The sequence below is a fragment of the Neofelis nebulosa genome, chromosome 15, assembly GCF_028018385.1.
Source record: "Neofelis nebulosa isolate mNeoNeb1 chromosome 15, mNeoNeb1.pri, whole genome shotgun sequence".
NCBI classification, from domain to species: Eukaryota; Metazoa; Chordata; class Mammalia; order Carnivora; family Felidae; genus Neofelis; species Neofelis nebulosa.
In genome coordinates this window covers 39,202,141-39,208,589 of record NC_080796.1, presented here as the reverse complement: position 1 = coordinate 39,208,589, position 6,449 = coordinate 39,202,141, and the positions used below count along the sequence as shown (strand labels likewise).

At 41.8% G+C, this 6,449-nt stretch overlaps 1 protein-coding gene across 3 annotated transcripts in view; it reads left to right on the top strand.

Moving 5' to 3' along the window:
- Window positions 1–230: 230 nt before the first annotated feature.
- Window positions 231–6,449, top strand: part of HHAT (hedgehog acyltransferase) — a 326,701-nt gene continuing 320,482 nt past the window's right edge. For 2 of the 3 annotated variants that reach the window (XM_058701853.1, XM_058701849.1), the window contains exons 1-2: window positions 235–341; window positions 1,389–1,462. The gene's annotated coding sequence lies outside the window, so the exon portion shown is untranslated. Of the gene's footprint in view, window positions 342–1,388; window positions 1,463–6,449 lie in introns of all 3 variants that reach the window. The other variant, XM_058701854.1, reaches the window with a different exon arrangement.

Here is a 6,449-nt window from a genome sequence, read left to right as displayed (position 1 = left end):
TTAACTGTTTTGTAAATTTAGGTGTTTTGATGCTGGCTTTTCTTAAACTTCTGTTTTTGCCTCTCTGTTCTGCCCAGTGAGCACCCCGTAACAACGCGCGCACACACACACACACACACACACACACACACACACACACGCAGTGAGAAGTGGCTGGCTGGCAAGAGTGTCTCTTGCCACCAGCTCCTCCGCACCTACACCAAACAAACAAGGTCTTGTGCGGCCACCTAGTGGAGTCTCTTCGTCACTGCAGGCCCCGTAGCTTCTGAAGGGAAACTGCAGGCACCGGCTACTCTGAAGACGGCCCACTTCTTCAAGACGCCTGCGACCCGCCCTGGAAGGTGAGCCAGGCGAGAAAGGAGGGTGGGCACGAGGGCGTGCCCAGCTCTGTCGCTGCTCCACTTCCGCTGGGCTCGGTGGCCGAAGGCTGCCCGTGTGAGGCCTGGCGGCCCTGATCCAGAGGAAGGAAGTGACGTCATGGCTGCCTCCTCAGAGCCGCCTTGGACTAGAGGGTGGGGGTGGGGAGAGTGGATGAGTGCCAGGGTCAGACACACAGCCCTTGTGTCCTGAGAAAGGTCAGCCTTTGAGAGACTTGTTTGGCAGAGATTCCTCGCCTCAGTTTTGAACTCTCCATTGGAGTCCTTGACAGAATTGCCCCTTGGGCAGAGAAACGGGTAGAGGACACAGAAAAGGAACGGCGAAATGGTGACCAGAGAACAAGGTCTGCAAAACTCAGCAGCCCCTGGGCAATGGGGTTTCAGTGACGAGGGGTTTGGGCCATACCATGGAATGAGGCTCCTAGGAGGAGGCACCCTGGAACCATCCCACAGGGTCCCCCATATTTATAGATCTCTGAGTTCTGGGCCCCAAGAAGGAGATGGCACTGGGAGATCAGCTGTGGTCAGACACACACCATTACTGACACCTCTCCCAATTTTATACACTCCATCTTGCAGGTGCCGAAATGTGTGGTACCACTGCGTGACATCACCTTTCCTTTGCTAATTTTATGTGTTCACCTGAAAACAAAATGTATCCAATGTGTACCACATTGGAAATTACCTTTAGCCCTAGTTCCTCCCTTTACCCAAGATAGCTCTGCGTGAGCCTTTCTCATGTGCCTGCAAATTCTGCCTGGAGAAACCTTAACTTAGGTTTCTCCACTTGAACAGTGTCTCCAAAGAGCAGTTTAGGCTGACCACTCTGTCCTTACCCCACATTCCCATCTGGCTTGCGTCCTAACCATTCCATGGAAACTGCTCTTTTAGAGATTGCTCGGGACCTTCTCATTGCCAAAACTGAAGGCCTCATTAGTAATAGTGTGTCAGGTTTGATGTTTTATACAGTCACAGCCCCTGGTATTCAAAGATGTAACTTTATTTTCCTAGAACTGACCTCAGACCGGCATCTCAACCTCCAGTGCCGGCTTGGCAGCAGAAAATGTAGTCTTTCCTGATTCAAGGTAAACTCAGCTGCTTCTGTTTGATTTTTTCGATCCGTTTACAGGCACTAACCCAGGGTATTAGGATTCAAAAATAAGCTTTGTTTTCTAGTTCTCTGGGCAGGTCTGTTTTCTACATAATTGTATAGTGCTATGTCTTTTATATTTAACATTTTTCTTGAACCTTTATTCATTTTTTGAGAGACAGAGCATGCGAGTGGGGGAGGGGCAGAGAGAGAGGGAGACCTAGAATCTGCAACAGGCTCCAGGCTGTGAGCTGTCAGGACAGAGCCTGACACAGAGCTGGGACCCGTGAACTGAGAGATCATGACCTGAGCCGAAGTTGGTCGCTTAATCGACTGAGCCACCCAGGCGCCCCTTTTCAGTTCTATTTGGCTGGCTCAGGACTTCTTATCCATCCTTCTTGGCGGCCACAGTAACCTTCTAGACCTTTCCCCACTTTGCCAAGGTGCTTGGGGCTCTGGCAGCCACCTTAGACCATGACTACTTTGCTCTTCAACAGTATTCTGGACATGGCAATTCTCTGAGCAGCTGTTGTTCTCCCTGGGACATTCTGAGAGGAGTGACGCACGTGCCCTCTGCTATAACATCCCTGGTGATATACAAATTTCATTGGCTGTGACTACAATAGGGAACATAGTTTACATCATGGCTAAGTACATGCACACAACACAAATGAAACAACAGCTTCATGAAATAATACTTAGCATTACTCCTTGCAGTATACTCTGGTATTTTCTATTCCATTCTATTTCTTTTCTTTTAATGCTGGTTTTAACCCAACAAATAAAGGCATTTTATGATCCAAGAGTAAGTCTCAACCCACAATTTGAAAAACACTGCCCTAATCGTAGGTTTCTATTGTTCCCTTCCCCTGGGGTTTGGCTCATGGGGTGGGCGCGGGGTCCCAAACCAAAACTCAGGAAACAGTTCCACACACATTTTTGTTCTTTCTCAAAATGCACAGCTTTCAGAATAAAAGAAAGTCCTGTCTTTCAAGATGTTGTCTCTACTATGAGTTTAAAATAAATCCATTCAGACATTCAACAGACTTTTTATTTTCAGCTTTTCCACTCTCAGTCTGAGAACAATGTGTATAGAATATGACAGAGTGGTAGAGGAAATAGTGTAAGGAAGCACAAGGAAATAAAACCTCACTGAACATTTCCAAGCGTTATATGTTCTTTTGGCAATAGTAACAATCATAGCTAATAATGACTCAGTGTATATTATGGGTCAGGTACTGTGCTTGGTCTCTTGCATTTATTATTTCAGTTAATCATTATAGTATATCTATGATATGGCACAAATATTATCCCCATTTTATAAAAAGGAAACAAAAATGAATCTGTCCCTTCCCTGCACACCTGAAGACCATTTCTCATGTCTGTTTCTTTCTTTGTGCTTCATCTATGAAATGAGGGAGGGGGACTAGACTGTATCTTTCAGCTCTAAAAGGGCTCAACTGCCTCGTCAAAGCATGGCTGCTTTCTACTCAGTTTGAAAAGTAATGGTTTTATTGTCAACTGTGTTAGACCTGCACGTGATCCCTTCTGCAGCTCTCAGTCATTTCCCATCCAGGGCTCCCTGAGCCCTAAAACTCAAGGTCATCCACAATCTTTTCCCAAACTAGAAGGGACTGGGAGTCCTTCCTAGTTCTTGGCAGCCTGCAGACCCTTAACAGAAATGACTGTAGTAATTTCTCCTTTTTTTCTAAAACACATATCTATAAAAGGAAGAAAGATGCTTGGGTAATACAAACAAAAGGCAATTACAAACTATTATTTTTCCCAATTTGGTTAGTTTGTGTATCCAGCAAGCACATATTTATTAAATATATACTAAGCACTATACTACATGCTACTAGTGGTGAACAGGACAGATCAAACTCTCGCCCTTCTGGAGTTTATATTCTAGAGGGGCTGGTTTCAGGGGAGGGCAGACATTGGTGCTTTTCAACCTTCTTTTATTTTATTATTATTATTATTATTTAAGTTTATTTATTTATTTTGAGAGAAAGAGAGAGAGAGAAAGAGAGGAGCAGAGAGAGGAGAGAGAGAATTCCAGCAGGCCCTTCATTGTCAGTGTAGAGCCCATTGCAGGGCTTGAACTCACAAACTGTGAGATCGTGACCTAAGCTGAAGTCAAGAGTCAGATGCTTAAGCGACTGAGCCACCCTGGAGCCCCTCAACCTTCTTTTAAATCACACCTCTGAGTGGTGCCTGGGTGGTTCAGTTTGTTAAGCGTCTGACTTTGGCTCAGGTCATGATCTCGTGGTTCATGAGTTCAAGCCCCGTATCAGGCTCCGTGCTGACAGCTCAGAGCCTGGAGCCTGCTTTTGATTCTGTGTATCCCTCTCTCTGCTCTTTCCCAGTCTTTCCCAGCTTGTGCTCTGTCTCCCTCTCTCAAAAATAAATAAACATTAAAAAAAACATTAAATCACACCTCCCAGTAAGAAATACTTTTTGCACAACAATGAAGTACATGCTTTCTCTCCCTCCCCTGCCCCACACAACAGAATCGTAAGTGTGGTGGAACAATACTTACTCTTATTACATATAAAAAACTAAAAACATAAAATATTGTTATCGATCCTTGAATGCAGCATAGAAAAAATTCCCAAATAAGCAATACAAATCAAGAGTTAGGCAAGATTTTATTTAATGCTCCAGGTGTGCTTCTTTTCTTCTAAGTTTATTCCTTAGGACAAAGACAAATACTTTGTGCATAAACTCATGAGCCTATGTCTGTCCTTAGTATTAATAAGTTTTAAAGGTTGAAGATACTGGCTCATACATTTGTTTATTGTCAGTGGTAATAATAGCGATGAATTCTTTTTACCTAGCAAAGGAAACTCTTCTGTAATCTTACTCTACAGTCAGGATGCACTTAATGTCTTGTGATCATTTTTTAGTGCAAATGAAGAATAAAGCAGCAATAATTCACTTGCCCCTTTGGGGCACCAAGTTTGGGTCAATGAGTTTCAAAGGAAAAATGTTTTCCTTTCATCTGAAAAAATGTGCCCTAATTTTATAATTTCTTTTCTGGAAAACCGTGATCACAAATTTGAAACTGAGGGGTAAAATATAACAGTATCCTTAACTTTATTTCAGTCCCTGTATTTATCGATAATTTCTTTTTCAATGTGCTGCAGCAGTATTGGGAACAATTAGGAGCTAAGGTGATAGCTTTTAAGTCTTACTCGCCATAACAAAATGTCTTTTGGAATCTTGGGTATGTTTGACTTGCTAAATTACATTGTTTTCTCCCTAAAGTTATAAATGGGAGTTATTTAAAATATCAATATCATCAGTTAAATATACTAATTTAAAATCCCAAACATGTCTTCAAAAATGAGATTGTTCACCAAATGAGATTGCTTTTCAACTAGAAAAATGTTATTGTCATTTCTGAGTTTATTCACCCTGTCTAAGACTTCCCGTTAGGTCCCCTTAGGACAATCAATGAACTTCAGCATGAGTGTCTGGTTTGCACCAATCTGAGCAAAGCACATCAATATTTTGTTCAATGAGCTCTCTCTCTTTAATGAATTCAATAAACTTTGCCATGGTTTTTCTAACGCTTCCATGAAATTCAGCACAACTATTTCTAGAGATGCCAAGTTTAATTCCTATTGATGCTGATTTTAAAGCACAAGTGTTTTTGGTAGCTTTTAACAAGATTTTAATCGCTCTGTTATGCTTTCTAGCCATATCTGCTGTCTCTGTCACTCCTAATTCCTTTACTATTTTTCCAGTTTAATAGATATTGACCAATGAGTCATTTTTTTCCAGTTTTGTAAATATATCTGATCCAGTGTGTGTGAGGTTAAATTTAAACATACAACATCCCTTGTCATCTTGCAGAAACTAGAAAAGTTGAATAACTCACAGCATCTGTACTCTTTTCCAGGATGGATCACAAGCTCTATATTGGATTTTAACCACATGAAAAGCATGGCTTTAAATTTTTTTTTTCTTTTTTTGAGACAGGGGAGGGACAGAGGGAGGGGGAGAGAGAATCTTAAGTAGGCTCCACACTCAGTGCCTAATTCGGAGTTCAATCCCACAACCCTGGGATCATGCATGACCTGAACTGAAATCAAGAGTCAGATGCTTAACTGACTGAGACACCTAGGCACCCTGAGAAGCATGGCTTTAGAAGTTTCTACGGTTCCACAGATTTAACTAGAAATTGTATTATACCAAAGAGTTGTAAATTTTATTAGCCAACTTCACATTATACATCACATGTATCATATCTAGTTATATTAGAAGAGTAATTTTTAAACATCTGTATGAGCCATTTTTCTTTTGCTGAATCATATGCAACTAAATCTCATTAACAGTCTGTAGAACTACTAAGAAATTGTGCCAATAATTTTTCGTCCAAAAAGTGTTTGTGGGGCTTGTTGACAAGTCGTGTGCTGTTTCTCAGTGTCCTGTTAGTTTTGAAGGGGTCATTACAACATAATATACTGGGGTTTGTCACTTTTGTTGGATTTTTACACAATGAAAAAACATTTAATTTTTTTTATTAAAAATATTTTTTAAAGATTTTTTTTAAAAGTGATCTCTATATCCAACGTGGGGCTCGAACCCACAATCCTGACATCAAGACTCGCTGGGGCACCTGGGTGGCTGTCAGTTGAGTGTCTAACTTTGGCTCAGGTCATGATCTCGTGGTTCATGGGTTCAAGCCCCATGTCGGGCTCTGTACTGACAGCTCAGAGCCTGGAGCCTGCTTCAGATTCTGTGTCTCCCTCTCTCTCAGCCCCTCCCCTGCTCACATTCTGTCTCTTTCAAAAATAAACATAAAAAAAAAAAAGAGTCGTATGTTCCTTGACTGAGCCAGCCAGGCACCCCTAAAAAGACATTCTGAAGACTTTATAGTCTTGTATCTTCTTCTTTTTTTTTTTAAAGCATGCACCTCAACATTGTCGCTCGTTACAGATGTAGATATCTGGAGGTTGAACTTGGGCATCCCT